This window comes from Ricinus communis, chromosome 3 (assembly GCF_019578655.1).
Source record: "Ricinus communis isolate WT05 ecotype wild-type chromosome 3, ASM1957865v1, whole genome shotgun sequence".
Taxonomy (NCBI): Eukaryota; Viridiplantae; Streptophyta; class Magnoliopsida; order Malpighiales; family Euphorbiaceae; genus Ricinus; species Ricinus communis.
Window position 1 is genome coordinate 3,598,643 of NC_063258.1, and position 15,943 is coordinate 3,614,585.

General features: G+C 34.6%; 1 long non-coding RNA gene across 1 annotated transcript; it reads left to right on the forward strand.

Annotated features, from left to right (window-relative positions):
• The first annotated feature begins 12,565 nt into the window (after window positions 1-12,565).
• Window positions 12,566-15,623, forward strand: LOC125369404. The gene is made up of 2 exons (XR_007214960.1): window positions 12,566-13,799; window positions 14,317-15,623. It is a non-coding gene; the product is annotated as an uncharacterized LOC125369404 (long non-coding RNA).
• The last annotated feature ends 320 nt before the right edge of the window (window positions 15,624-15,943 follow it).

Here is a 15,943-nt window from a genome sequence, read left to right on the forward strand (position 1 = left end):
TGAAATTTGGGGACCCGACTCCCGTTGTTTGGATTATTGGATATTTGAAGTGCTTTTCTGGCAGGTCCTGGACCCGTTTTACGGGGGGTAAATGTCCGTGTTATAGGGGAGGTTCTGCCGAATTTTTGGTAGAATTTACCGAATCGGGATTTTTAGATAGTCAGTCCTAGGAGTTTAGACCTAGAATTAATGATCGATTGTTTCAGCATTTTGATAAATTATTTTCCGTGATTAGATGATCTATTTGTTCGGCTCGCTCCAACCGAGGCAACGAAGTAGAGCTAGAAGGTCGCCAAACCTGTGAGTTAAAGTCATTTAATCATTGCACTATTGCTAAGTCTGATTTTAATATGCTATTTTAGAATTTATGCTTGATATGATTGTTAGTATCGCAATATAAATGATTTCACTTGATTATTAATTATTGAAAATAATATAAATATTATTATTAGTAACGTTATAACAATACAAACGTTATTATTTTTCCCTCACGAATTGCACGTTGTTTTACCCTAAATCTTTAATCTTTACTTCTATATGTGTTGGATGATTTCATTAGACAATGATATTTATTATATGTGATGATTGCGATTTGAGAATGTGGCTTTCGTAGAACATGCCACTGAGTAATGATCATGGACAGGTAATAAGATTATTATGAGTTTTGCCCTGGTCGAGCATGGCTCTCTGGGCTGATTTAAGTAAATTGCGGGAGGTAAAGGTCCATGGTCGAGCGATGCTCTCTGGGCGCCGGCTTGGTTGGAATCAAGTATTCAGGCTGGAGGTAAGGTCTCTGGTCGAGCAATGCTCTCTGGGCGCCTGCTTGGTTGGAATCAAGTGTTCAGGCTAGAGGTAAGAACCCTGGTCGAGCTTTGCTCTCTAGGCGCCAGACCTGTTGGATTAAGAGAGCCGAAAGACTATTAGAATTTGGAGCTGGGGTTCTACTGAGCCACTCATCCTGTAAAAGTAAAAATATATATATTTATTTATTATGGTATAAATATAATATGAGTTGTATTTACGTGCATGGTTGATATACTGATTCGAATGATTAATATTTTCTGTGAAGACTGCAATAGTCTCTAGATTATTTGATTTTAACTCACTCTCGAGACTGACAGTCTCAATTTTATTTTTTTTCAGATGCGTGACTGTTAGTCTTCCCGCGACTCTTATTCAGTAACCCGACTCCTTCATCATCGGGTGATGTATTTGATTTGGTATGTAAATTGGTAAATCTTAGATTCTCCACAATAGTAATAGTAGATGTATCAGTTGTAAATTTTATGACATTCGGGTCTTGCCTAGTTCTTCTGGCAGACCGATTTAGTTGTGTAAAATTTAATGTTATTGTAAATTTTAGCGTTAATAATAGTAAAAGTTGAAATGAGATTTGTTTGAGTTGTGAGTGTCAGGTTTACTATGGGATTCAGTGGCTTTACGCCTACCCATTCCCTAGTGCCGGTCACGGAACCACGGATGGGGTCATGAAAAAGTTGGTATCAGAGCTTAGGTTTAGATTTCCTTCGACCTGAGTTAAGATTTTTCTTGGTATTGCGGAGCTAGGATCAAGTCTGTCTTGTTGTTTTCATTGACTCCATTGTCTCAGCCTTCACTGTTAGAGAGTCTATCATTCTTTTTTCGTGAGCTTGTCTTTGATGCTGTGCTGAGAATGAGCTTTATAGCGATGGAAAGATCCGAAGCATGGTAGACTCGTGCCGTTTTCATCAAATAATTAGTGCAATCCACCTTTGGAAGCTTTGATTGTTGTTTCGATGGTGGGCACCGCTGTTAGAATTAGTGCAGAGCTTGGTGGCAGACGTGTCATGGACTGCCTCATCATTGCAGCAGGCATCGCCTTATTGAGTAGTGCCGAAGTTAGTGCCTGGGAAGTCGAGCGGATGTCAGAGCTTTTATGGTTGAGTTGGTGATTGTAAGAAGCTTAAGAAAGGTGGTAGGAGTATTTTCGGATGCTCGGAATCCAGAGAAACTTAAGTGAACACTATTTATTTTTCTAAATAAAACAAGTGTTTTTAAAATACAATATTGCGCCCAGTCCCGAAAGAATTCATTATGGCATTTCAGTATTAGCATGCATAAATTCATTTTAGGGCATTGCATCATACATCGTGCATTGCAACCCTTGGTGATAAGGGCATCATCACCCTGGTGCGCGATATTATAGAATTTTATATAAAGAAAAAAAATGAATAGAGATTTTATGATTTTACAAAAGTATTTTTCCAAGATAATAAAGCTTTTATCAGTGATGATTATGAGGTAAATAAATAAGTAAATTTTTCAAAGTAAATAGTGTTGGCTTGAGAATTCTCTGTATGACGAGCTGAGTTGCTGTGAGAGTAAGTCTGTGGCGTTGTAAGCCCCATGTTGGATTATAAAGCAGGCTTTTGGATTTTAGTCAAAGAGAAATCTTGCGTCAGGATGGCATGGTTTGTGTTAGTTGACGCAATCGGATGGATGATATATCGAGGATGATGTGATGTGGATGTTAAGAATTTTCTGCGCGTGTAAGGACATGTCATTAGAAAGGAAATTTGGTGAGTGGATTTTTTGGCAGGATCAGAGTTGGCCCTTCTTGTGTGGAAACCCTTGGTTTTGTCGGTAGGTTGGTGAGGTGGCGTGCAAGTTGGACTTGCCGCCAAGTAATGTTCTCTGAGGTCAATTCGATTGTTTGTAAGTCTGAGTTGAGGAAGTGTATTTTCGATCCTTTGCTCGTGTTGGACCCTTAGTATATGAAAGTAAGTGAAGTTTTGTTTTCCGAGGAGCAGTAAGTTAGGATCGCAGATTCTCAGGTTCGCCATTTTTTGCTTAAGGGTTCTGTCGATGAGTCTTGTCGTTGAGTTTATTTCTGCCGAGGAAAAATTCTCGAGAAGCCGAGTGGAGATGAGAGGTTCCTAATTAGTTTCAGTCTTAGAGTGTAGCCCATTTTCTTTTAAATTCGAGGACGAATTTTTATTAAGAGGGGGAGAATATAATACCCGAAATTTTTCTTTAATAAAGATAATATTAAAAATAATTAATTAATGAGTTTTTATTTAAGTTAATTTCAGCTTTATTTTTATTTTGTTTAATTTGAAATGATTTAATAGAAATTTTAATATTAGTCAATTGAATGAGTTATTTTTCTATACCCAATTAGTTTGAAATTTTAAGATATTAATCAAGTAAATTGTTTGAAGGGTAGATTATATTTTTTGTTATTCTAACTTTTTTCCAATGTATATGTATATATATAAATAAAATTATAAATATTGAAAAATTATGATAGAAATTGTAAAGGATGTTTTTATAAAAGAATTTTGGAGAAATTGGTATTTTAATTAACTAGTGGTATTAAAATTTAAGTTAAAAAATAATTAGTAAATTAATTATTTAATTTAATTTTATGTAGGACTTAATTGGAAAATTATTTTTGGATGAGGATTAAAAGTATAATTTCATTAATATGGGGTTTTAATGGAAATTTGTATGTTTGGTATTTTTGTAAATAATTATGTCGGTGAGGGGTATTTATGTAATTGTATATTTTCAATAATTCTAATTTGGCCCAAATTAATTAGTTAAGGGCTTAATTGAAAGGCTAAAGGAAAGTTTATGGGTTAAATTGTAGTTCTGCTGGATAAAATTGTAAGTAATTAAGAAAGTTGAGGGACCAAATTGTAATAAGGAAAAGTTCGAGGGTCAAATGTCGATATTAAAAGGAAAGGAATCGGGGAAGAAGAGAAAGGAAGGAAGGAGATGTCAGGGAGAGAGAAAGTGGCGGGGGAAAGAGGAGATCGGTGTTGCGGCAGCGGTGTCCTTTCGCGGACAACCGTAGAGTGCCGCAATGACTGACTCGGCAAGCGGTAGGATCACACAAAGATAGGCAGCGGCTTTCGAAGGCCATTTTGGCCGTTTTCGGCAGCCTTTCTGGCCCATCTCGCTAGCGATCGGCTTCCCTTAGAGAGAGCTTCCTTTTGGTGGCAGCGGCGTCGGTTTTGGTGGCCGGAGGAGGGAGTTCCGGCGAAGTGGTGGCAGCCGTGTTTTCTGGCTTTTCTGGCGAGCTACGGCGGAGGATGAACGATCGGAGGACGTATCCCGACTCTCCTCAGCTCAAGCTTCGCAATAGCACCGGTTTCGTGGCGATCGGGCTTCGTTTGCAAATCGACGACCGAGATCGTCCGCAAATCTCTTCGGATGATCGGGTGTCAGATCGGAAAATCGAAGGCAAGGATCGTTCTCATCGCGTCGTTGTGAGTCCGATGGTGTGTTCGGATCGTCAATTAAATTCCAGCGGCCGGAGGCGAGTCGACTGAGCGATCGAGCGTCTTGGTAATTTTCTCTGGCCCGTAATTCTGAAAATCCTTTGATTTAAAATTGTGCTTATTGTTTTGTGTTGAGTATTTAATATTTGTGAGTCAAAAATAATTGTCTGTCAGTTGCGTACCTCGTGTTTTGTGCTGTGTAGCGGCGTCAGGAAAATAGTGAAATTTGGGGACCCGACTCCCGTTGTTTGGATTGTTGGATATTTGAAGTGCTTTTCTGGCAGGTCCTGGACCCGTTTTACGGGGGGAAATGTTCGTGTTGTAGGGGAGGTTCTGCCGAATTTTTGGTAGAATTTACCGAATCGGGATTCTTAGACAGTCAGTCCTAGGAGTCTAGACTAGGATTAATGATCGATTGTTTCAGCATTTTGATAAATTATTTTCCGTGATTAGATGATCTGTTTGTTCGGCTCACTCCAACCGAGGCACCAGAGCAGAGCTAGGAGGTCGCCAAACTTGTGAGTTATTGCTAAGTCTGATTTTAATATGCTATTTTAGAATTTATGCTTGATATGATTGTTAGTATCGCAATATAAATGATTTCACTTGATTATTAATTATTGAAAATAATATAAATATTATTGTTAGTAACGTTATAATAATACAAACATTATTATTTTTTCCTCACGAATTGCACGTTGTTTTACCCTAAATCTTTAATCTTTACGTCGATATGTGTTGGATGATTTCATTAGACAATGATATTTATTCTATGTGATGATTGCAATTTGCGAATGTGGCTTTCGTAGAACATGCCATTTGATGAGTTACATCAGGACCGCGTGCGCACCGGTAATGATCATGGACAGGTAATAAGATTATTATGAGTTTTGCCCTGGTCGAGCATGGCTCTCTAGGATGATTTAAGTAAATTGCCGGAGGTAAAAGTCCCTGGTCGAGCGATGCTTTCTTTGCGCCGGCTTGGTTGGAATCAAGTATTCAGGCCGGAGGTAAGGTCCCTGGTCGAGCAATGCTCTCTAGGCGCCAGACCTGTTGGATTAAGAGAGCCGAAAGGCTATTAGAATTTGGAGCTAGGGTTCTACTGAGCCACTCGTCCTGTAAAAGTAAAAATATATTTATTTATTTATTATGGTATAAATATAATATGAGTTGTATTTACGTGCATGGTTGATATACTGATTCGAATGATTAATATTTTCTGTGAAGACTGCAATAGTCTCTAGATTATTTAATTTTAACTCACTCTCGAGACTGACAGTCTCAATTTATTTTTTTTTCAGATGCGTGACTGTTAGTCTTCCCGCGACTCTTATTCAGTAACCCTGCTCCTTCATCATCGGGTGATGTATTTGATTTGGTATGTAAATTGGTAAATCTTAGATTCTCCGCAGTAATAATAGTAGATGTATCAGTTGTAAATTTTATGAAATTCGGGTCTCGCCTAGTTCTTCTGGCAGACCGATTTAATTGTGTAAAATTTAATGTTACTGTAAATTTTAGCGTTAATAATAGTAAAAGTTGAGATGAGATTTGTTTGAGCTGTGAGTGTCAGGCTTACTACGGGATTCAGTGGCCTTACGCCTACCCATTCCCTAGTGCCGGTCACGGGCCCACGAATGGGGTCGTGACCATTTTGTTATAAAATGCTTCAAATGTACTCTTTAGTTTAGATTCATCTTTAAATTTTTAAAAAATTATAGCTATCTATCTTTGAAATTATATTTAAAATTTTGGGTTTAACAAACACTATTATTTTTTTTCTTTTTGCATTTCTACGATAATAAATTAGAATTTATTGAAATAATTTATTATTTATTCAAAATTATAAATAATTGATATCTTTTATTCTTATTTCTTTTTATAGCTTCTAACAACTTTGTTTGTATATATTTATATTCATGGAAGAGAAGGTAAGTATTACAAATTTTACATAACAAATTAAATTTAAATAGAATTATTATTATTATTATTATTATTATTATTATTATTATTGTTGTTGTTATTAATTAAATTGTTGTAATTATTTTTGGTGCATGGATCCTTATTGTGGACGGCGATTTCGAGCGTGCATTTAAATATTTTTAGTGACCATGGTACTGTAAGACTTTTCACCTAATCGGGAACACGCTAACTGGTCACTAAGACTAGCTCGGAGATGGGAGTCGTCATCCAGGTACTCATCGGGACACTTTTACTAATAAAGCTTATGCCACAAAATCCCAAGATGCATATGAAAGACAACTTCATTATTTGTATATGTTATTTTTAATTTTATTGTTTAATAAATTATTTCTTATGCAAGCAATTTATACATAGGCATACCAAATAACACACATGATACACCTAAGTCTAATCCATTTTTATTCAAGCCCCACCCATATTAGAATAGTTAATCTAATTTACTAGTTAATTATGTATGTAGCCCATCTAGTCTAGCTCAATTACATATTATGATTTAGATTTATAGCCTTTAGACCTAATGGACTACTTATTATGATGAGGCCTATTCAGTATGATTCTAATTCTAATTAAGTTCAAGCCCTAACTAAGCATGCCAAGGACCGCTAAGTCTACTTTAGGATTTTAGGACCAGTTTATGTCGATTAGCCTATTAGACTATCAAATTCATATTGGATCCAATTTTAAGCCTAAGTCTATATAGCCCATTTTAATTAATTAATGACATTATAATTAACCATACATTAAACAAAATAAACAAATAAAGCAGAAAGTATGACCTAATTATTACAATCTAGCCTACAACTATGTTTATGAAAAGGAAAGACCTAAAAACTATACAGAAGCCAAAATACACCAAAAAATCGTCAAAACTATAAAAAAAAAATAAAGGCTGGCTTGAACAACCGATCGACTCTAGGGTTTCTAGAATAGTTATCATCATCATCAGTACGTTTCCGTATCTCTAGAGCCGATTTTCACATATACAGATAGTAAAAATCATCTTAATTGGAGGGTATTTTATTGCATTTCATATGTATCGTAACTCATTAATTATTCGGGTGTATGGTTGCTAAGATGATGATTTCCTATCATTTGGTATCAGAGCTTGCTTCAAATTGAGGTTTGCTTATCATTATATTTTGTGTTTTATTGAAGTTTCCCATCTTCTTCTCACTTTCTTTATTTGTGTCGAATTCTTTTTCTTTTAATTTTTGTTCTTCTAAGTACTTTTTCTTTTTAAAGTTTATACCTTTGTGTTCATAAAATAAATTTTTGTTGTCCCTTCTTGTTCATCTTTTTCAGTTGTTCTTCAATTCTTTTCATTTCTTTTATTATCATAAAAAATGTTTCATCAAGATGAGTTCATTAGAAAATGTCAAAATCTTCATTATCAATCTTATGGTAAGTTGTGGGGTCAAAGAGATGATCGTTATGAAGAGTGTAGATAAAATTTTTATTCTTCTAAACCTAAGCCTAAGAGGTTAGATAAACAACCAAGTCAAGTTTTTGTTGATGAATTGTCAAAAGAGAGAAATCTTTAAGAATCAATTTTGAAGCATTTATGCATGAGCTTGAAGAGTTCAAGATGTTAACTAACAACTTTCTTAAGCATCTCAAAGATAAAGCCAATTCTAAGTCAGCATTAAAGACTAACATCGATGAAGTAGATGAGGTAAATTGCTTTACTAAAGTCACTATAGATTTCGAAGATGTGATAATTGAAGATGCCATAAAAGACAATGGTTTGTTATTTTTGAATGAATCCAGTAATGAAGAGTCTGTATTTTCTTTTTTAGTGACTTTCAAGTGTCGATCTCACTTACTGCCAATTCTTAGTTCTTTGTTATTAGCCTTAACCCTAATCACATTTTCCTATTTATAGAGGTAGGGTTTCAAGGGAAATCCTAAAAGAAGCGATAGATATTAGGAATAAATCGATAAATATTAGATTTTATTTTTAAAATTTAAATAATTATAGATAAAAATGATAATTATCTTCTAGAAAATATTCTAGAATTTGTATCTGAACATGAAATCATGACAAAAATGATGTTGGGGTGCAAAATACATAATGGGCTCTACATAGAGTCGATTGGCTCTATATAGAGGGAGCTTTGAAACTTACAATTAGGTCAAATTTATAAAACTGTTGTTTTAACCTCAAACTTAATTTTTTCTAACAATTAGGTCCAAATTGATTTCAAAAAGGTAATTTCAGTTGGATTAACCTCACTCTACCCTCGAATCGCCTGTCCTTTACCTCTTGAACCTGAGAAGGCAGTAACTTTCATATAGGATTTTCCATTCTCCCTCGATATTTGAATCTAGAAAAGAAGTGTTGACAGTTGCCCCTAATTTATCGAAATTTATGAGCATACAAATGCATTAAATAAATCAAGACAAATCATAAATATCAAGGGTATAATAAAAGGATATGTGAGCTGTAGAAGCCACACCTTTTAAGCTTGAACTTCGATTGCTAATTCGATGTGGAGAGCCACGCCCGCTTGGGTTGAGGACTTCACCTGCTTTTTGAAAACTACATCCATTCAAATTAGGATCCACGCCATGGAAATGGGAGCTATGCCCGTTGAATTGGTGATTACATATACTTCCCTCTAACTACTTTCCATTCCAGGAAACAATTTCCCGCTTCGAGTTAGTTTGATAATGTCCCACTTTTCGGGTACTGAGGTTGAAATTTCCCATCTTCGGGCACACTTTGACTTGTTTTTGATATTTTTCAAAAGCTATACTGGCATTTGGCACATTCAGGAGTAAAAGGTGATTTTGCTGGGTCAGGGACCAAACTTGTAATTTTCTCAAAAATTCCCCCTCGGGGTGCCAATGGGGCTTCTATATGTCTTCTGCGAACTTATACCAACTTCTTGGAATAAAAATTGATTTTGATAGGTCGGGAGCTTAAATGACATTTTTGCCCCTTCCTTAGGACATATATGTGGGCTTATCCACATTCCCTCTTCACCTTACCCATTTCCTCACTTTTCTCTCTGAAGCTCATTTTTGCTCTTTCTTTGTTTTCTCACTCAATTCTTAACTGTTTTTCACAAAATCAGTCCCAAAATGGTAAGTTCATCTTCTAGATTCGCTGGATGCATTCTATTTACAACCAATCATGAGTTTTCTGCTTTAATTTTTCACCAAAATGATCTTAGAGTTGGGAAAGGAGAGGAGATTCCTCTTCTAGCAAAATTGAGCATCTATCATGTTTTTTGAGCCGTCGAGAGGTAATTTCTTAACTTAAACTTTATTTTCTAGGACTTAAAAACTTGGCATGCATGTTATTTGCTTGAAATACATGAAATATTATGAAAAATCAAGAACCTTAAAGAGATGGGAAGATTAATAGAAAGAGAAAAGAGAAAAGAAGAAATATAAAATCTAATACAAGGATACTTAGTGTCGATTCTTTTTTTTTTTTAAATACTAATTGAAAAAGGTGTCCTGTATTAATTGGTCACATGAGGTTTAATTATGGATTCAGTTTATACCTTTGATCTATTTTTATTGTAGCAAACATGTCTAGAACCATATTGGTGCCAAATCTTTAGATTTAGTATCTAATTGACACAACTATTTTAATTTTTTCTTTGCATTTTCATGTTTAGTTTTTTTCTTTCTTAGATCAAGAGGGAGTTTATAAATATTGGTTTGTGCTCCTATAGCATAGCTCCTTTTGAAGCGGGAGATCTTTAGATTTGTGCAAAAAAAATTTGTATCTCTCAAAGGAGCATGAATTATGTGACAGCCTGGCCTAGAGAAACGGTCTGATGAGGGCGAGAAGTGGATGCCGGGGCAAAGATAGGATGCCTGGACAAGGAGCGATTTCTGGCAGGCTTCTAGGATGGTAGCACTCTAAGGTACAAGGGTACATGAATGAATCAAATTGCACATTAAAATAGGGCGATGAATGGTTGATAACATATATGTAAAGAGTTAGAACTAATCACATGAGGCGCCTTTTAGTTGTTTGGCTGTGGAGTTGTAGGAACTCCGAAGTTAAAAGTGCTTGGTTAAGAGAAATTTCAAGACGGGGGACCTCTTGGAAAGTTCTCGAACCCGCCAAAGGGACAAAATCGTGAGGCCAGTAAGGGCCAAAGCGGACAACATCTCATGTGATCTGGTGCCGAACCGTTACAAAATGGTATTAGAGCAGGACCTCTCTAGTAGATGTATAGTTCGAGGACGAACTAAGTGGAAGCTGGTGGGCATGTGACAGCCTAGCCTAGAGAAACGGTCTAATTGAGGGCGGAAAATGGATGCTAAGGCAAAGATAGAATGCCTGGACAAGGAGCGGCTTCTGGCAGGCTTCTAGGATGGCAACACTATGAGGTACGGGAGTACATGAATGAATCAAATTGCAAATTAAAATGGGGTAATGAATGGTCGATAACATATATATATAAAGAGTTAGAACTAATCACATGAGGCGTCTTTTGGTTGTTTGGTTGTGGAGTTGTAGGAACTCTGAAGTTAAACGTACTTGGTTTAGAGAAATTCTAGGATGGGGGACCTCTTGGAAAGTTCTCGAACCCACCAAAAAGATAAAACCGTGAGGTCAGTGGGGGTCAAAGCAAACAATATCTCATGTGATCTAGTTCCGGGTCGTTATAAATTATCCATGAAGAGATATATGTCCTTTTTATTTTCTTGGATCATCTTAAAGAATGGGTTATTGTACAAGAAATCAACTAAAAATTTTCTAGCAATGTCCATGTGGTGATGTTGGAATCTAGTGTGGCTTGGGTGACATCCTTAGAAGAGATCTTGTGCCTTTAGCCTTAGGGATTTACATCCCGCTCCTCTTTCCCATTTATAGGAGATTTGTATGCATGAGTTTTAGTCTGCCATCTGTCGTATAATTAGAAATTTTCTTTCGCGCTTAAGCTCAACAATTTGATTGTAGGTGGCTCGTGAAGTTCAAGTTTTCCTTGAGCATGTAGTTTATATTGACCTTTTATTATATGCTTTCAGTTTTTAGTTTTATTAGGCTTAATTGTGTGATAAGTCTAAATTATACATAGTATATTTAGAATTTTTAGAGCTTAATTTATATAGTTCTATGTTTAATTTGAATAAATATCTCAACTGGATGCAGTTTTCAAGTTTTAGGTGATTTGAAGTCAAAAAGAAGCTTTTGCACCAAAATGATTAAAAAAGGAAAGTTTAAGGACCTAAATGAAGTTTTGTTGTCAAGTCCTGCTTTGGAGTGAGAGACACAAGCCATCAAGCTACTATTATGGGTGGGGGAGGTATTGTAGAAGTGGCTCGCGATTGGGCAGGAATCCCGCTAGCTAGGGAAACTTTCCAATTTTAGGGAAAACTGAATTTTAGCACCCTTTTTGAATATCTTAATCATTAGGGACTCGTGATTAGGGTTTTATATTAGGTTATTATTTAATTACTGATTAAGGAGGCTAGAAGGGATCTCCACATTCTTAACATAAATTGTTAAACATTTTTCTTACGTTTTCTTATTGAATTAGTTTTCATTTTAAGAAATCATTTTCATTTCTTTCTAGGTTTCTCTTTGAAGATTAAAGACTCTTTAAAGTTAAATATTGAAGATCATCATCTCTATTCATTTGAGGATTATCTTGAATCTAGAGGGAGTTTCTCATTTCATTTCTTTCATTATATTTGATTCTTTGATTACCATGACCTTAGGATTTATAATACCCGATATTTTTCTTTTTAATAATAATAATAATAATAACTAATAAGGATTGTGATAATGATAGTAATAAAACTAGAAATTTTAAAATTTAATACATGTGATTAGAGTAAATGATTTTATTTTTAAATTGGATGAATTATGACAAATTATTGATGAGATCCTATTATAAAAAGGATTTTAAATGTTAGACAAAAATTTAAGGAATTATTAACCCATATTTAATAAGTTTAATTAAATAAAAATTTGCTAAGCGAATTATATAAAATGTGATTTACTTCTTATAAGCATCCCCCTTGTATTTACTTAGTATGTATAAGTATAATTAAATTTGCCTAATTAGAGGTTATAAAAATAATTATTTTGAAAAAATTAATTAGGAGAAAGGTAATTTTTAATTAGTAAGATGGTATTGGATTTAATTGAAAGTAGTAAATAAATTGATTAATTAAGTTAATTTTATTTTAGGATTAAATTGAAATTTATATTTGAGGAGGAGGCTAAAAGTAGAGTTGAATTAATATGGAGCTTTAGTGGAAAATATACCGATTAGTATTTTTTGTAAATAATAGTGTTAGTAGGGCATTATGGTAATATCAAATATAAAAGCAAGAGCAAATAAGTAACTCTCTATTTATAATAATTTTAATTTTGCTTAAAGGTAGCAACCGAGAGATTAATTAAAAGAGTGATATTAAGCTTGAGGGTTTAAGAAGAACTTTTACGGATTAATAATTTTTAACTAAAGAATGTAGGGACTAAATGACGAAATGAAAAGAAAAGGAAAGAAAAGAAAGGAAAGGAGAAGAAGGAAAGAGAATGAGGAAAATAAGTAACTCTCTATTTATAATAATTTTAATTTAGCTTAAAGGTAGCAACCGAGGGCTTAATTAAAAGAGTGATATTAAGCTTGAGGGTTTAAGAAGAACTTTTAGGGATTAATAATCTTTAACTAAAGAATGTAGGGATTAAATGATGAAATGAAAAGAAAAAGAAAGAAAAGAAAGGAAAGGAGAAGAAGGAGACAAGGAAGAGAATGAGGAAAATAAGTAACTCTCTATTTATAATAATTTTAATTTGGCTTAAATGTAGTAACCTAGGGCTTAACTTAAAGAGTGATATTAAGCTTGAGGGTTTAAGAAGAACTTTCAGGGATTAAAAATCTTTAACTAAAGAATGTAGGGACTAAATAGCGATATGAAAAGAAAAAGAAAGAAAAAAAAAGGAAAGGAGAAGAAGGAGACGAGAAAGAGAATGAGGGAAATTTGAGATGCCTTTAATGGCAAATGGTGGAGGAGCTCATTTGAGGTGCATTAAAGCTGGCTGTCGAAGCAGCTGAGTTGGCGAGCATGGCAGCAGCACCGGCGGTAGTGAACGACAGCGTCAAGTAGCAGAAAAACTGAAAGAATTGGCAGCGGCTTCTTCGACGCAGTCCATGGCTTTTCCGGCGATGGCAACAGCTGCATCTAGTGACGATCAACTCGCCTGAGAATGGGCTTCCATTTGGGGGTAGCAGCGGTGGCAATGTAGCAGAAAGAGAGAGATCTGACAAAGAAAGATTTGTATAGGCAGCTGGGATTTTGGACTTTTCCGGCCATCTCTGATGAGTTATAGCTGATCGGAGTTCATGGATGAACTCCCCTTGTCACAAGTTTTCCAATTGCATTAATTTTCCAGTGGTCGGACTTTGTTAGTAAATCGACGGTTGAAATTGTTTGTGATGTATCGGAATGATCAGGGACTGGATCGGAGAATCATATGCTAGAATCATCGTTTGCACATTGTCTCTAGTCCGTAGGCACGCTTGAATCGTTGATTGGACTCCGACAGTTGAAGGCGAGTCGACAAGCGTCTCGGTAATTCTATAACCTACTGATTTTAGAAATTGTTAACTAAAAAATTATACTGGTTATTTATTGGAGAAAAATAATTTAAGATATATGTGTAAGTATCCTTGGACATTAAAAACATGTGCTATCGAATTTGAGCAAAAATTGAGCGATATGATAATTTTATATAAGATCTTTTATTTAGTTGCGTTAGAACTATTAATAACATGAAGTTAAATAATTAGAATAAATAAATTAGTGGACCTTAAATAGTAATGTATTTAAATATTTGCAATTGAGATTTTAACTAAGTGATTAGCTTATAATTAAAATTGATTTTGTTATTGATGAATATTAGAAGTGTTTCTGGCAGGTTCTAAACCCGTTATACGGGAGGTAAACGTCTGTATTTTTGGGGAGGTTCTACCGAATCTTCAGTAGAATTTTCGAGTCGAAACTCTTAGATAATAAATTCTAGGAGTCTAGGCCTAGAGTTATTTATTAAATATTTTATTTTTATTGATTGAATTATTCCCGTGAATAGATAATCTATCGTTTCAGTCCGCTCTACCTGAGGCTTAGGAGTAGAGCAAGAGGGTCATCAGAACTGTGAGTTAAAGTCATATATCTGCTATACATGTGTCAATGCTAAAATTTTATATAGCAATTTCGATTGATTAATTTATAGATTTAAATTATTTATTTATTTATTATTCATCTAAATAATTATTTTATGGAATTAATCTATTTACTATTTATATATCATTTTCCACATCATTAATATTATAATTGCATATTGACTCGGGATGAGACGACAATAGAACATGCTACCTGATAGGTTGCATCAGGACTGTGTGCGCACCGGTATAGATTCGAGACAGGTAGTAAAAGAATATTTTTAAGACTAGCTTTAGTCGAGTTCAACTCTTTGATGAGATGACAATAGAACATGCTACCTGATGGGTTACATCAGGGACTGCGTGCGAACTATTATAGATCCGAGACAGGTCGTAAAAGAATATTTTTGAGACTAGCCCTGATCAAGTGTTGCTCTCTGTGAGCCAACTTTATTGAGAATCAAGTGATTAGACTGGATTCAAGGATCCTGGTCGAGCTCCGCTCTTTGGATGCCAGTCCTATTAGAGTGAGAGAGCCAAAAGGCTGTTAGTATTGGGGTTGGGGTTTTGCTGAAGTACTCGTCCCACAACGTCTAAATTATATTTTGCTGAATCATGGCATGATATGCGTTTTAAAATGATATAATACTTTATTCTGATTAAATAAATATTTTATTGAGATAGTTGTATGTATTTTCTTTTTAGATTATATGATTTTAACTCACTATCGAGACTAACAGTCTCAAATTTAATTATTTTTCAAGTGTTTGTTAGTTTTTCCGCAGTTGTCTCCTCTGGCAGCCCGACTTCCTTCATCTTCGGGTTTAATGTAACTAATTTTATTTGTATGTTTGGTTTTTAGAGTTCTAGATTCTCCGCAGTAGTGATTTCAAAATTTATTATTTTGTTTTGGCATGTTAAACCAGGTATTGCCTAATATGTGCTGACAGACTGTAGTATCTGGATGGTTGAAAGTTGGTTATGCAAAATTATTATAATGGATAGAATTTGAATTATACTTTGATTAAGTTAGTGAATGGTCAGGTTTGCTACGGGTTTCGGTGGCGTTACACCTACCCGTTCCCTAGCGCCGGTCACGGGTCCACAGATCGTATCGTGACAAAGTTTTAAAAATGTTAAACTAGATTCTTTTGGGTATTTAATGATCTATTATATTTTGTAGGAATTTTTTTAAATCTTTTATTAATAGATGTCTTATATTTTCAACATTGTTTATTAATCTCAATTATCAATCATTGTTTGGTATCAATATTTGTGATTGTTATGAAAAATTGTTAGGGTTGATTCATTAGAAACTTCATTATGTGTTAACCCACATTGATTTGGAATCTAATTAATTCATTGTCTTGGTTAATTAGGAAATAGAGCATGACTTTTGCATCTATTATTGTGTTCTTGATTTAGCAACAAAAGGATTACAAAATAGGTAGTGGTCCAAATACCATTCATCTTTATATTTTTTAGAAAAATCATTTGCATCTTTTACTTTAATTTAATTCCTTAGTATTTTATAATTCTCAATCTCATCAAAAC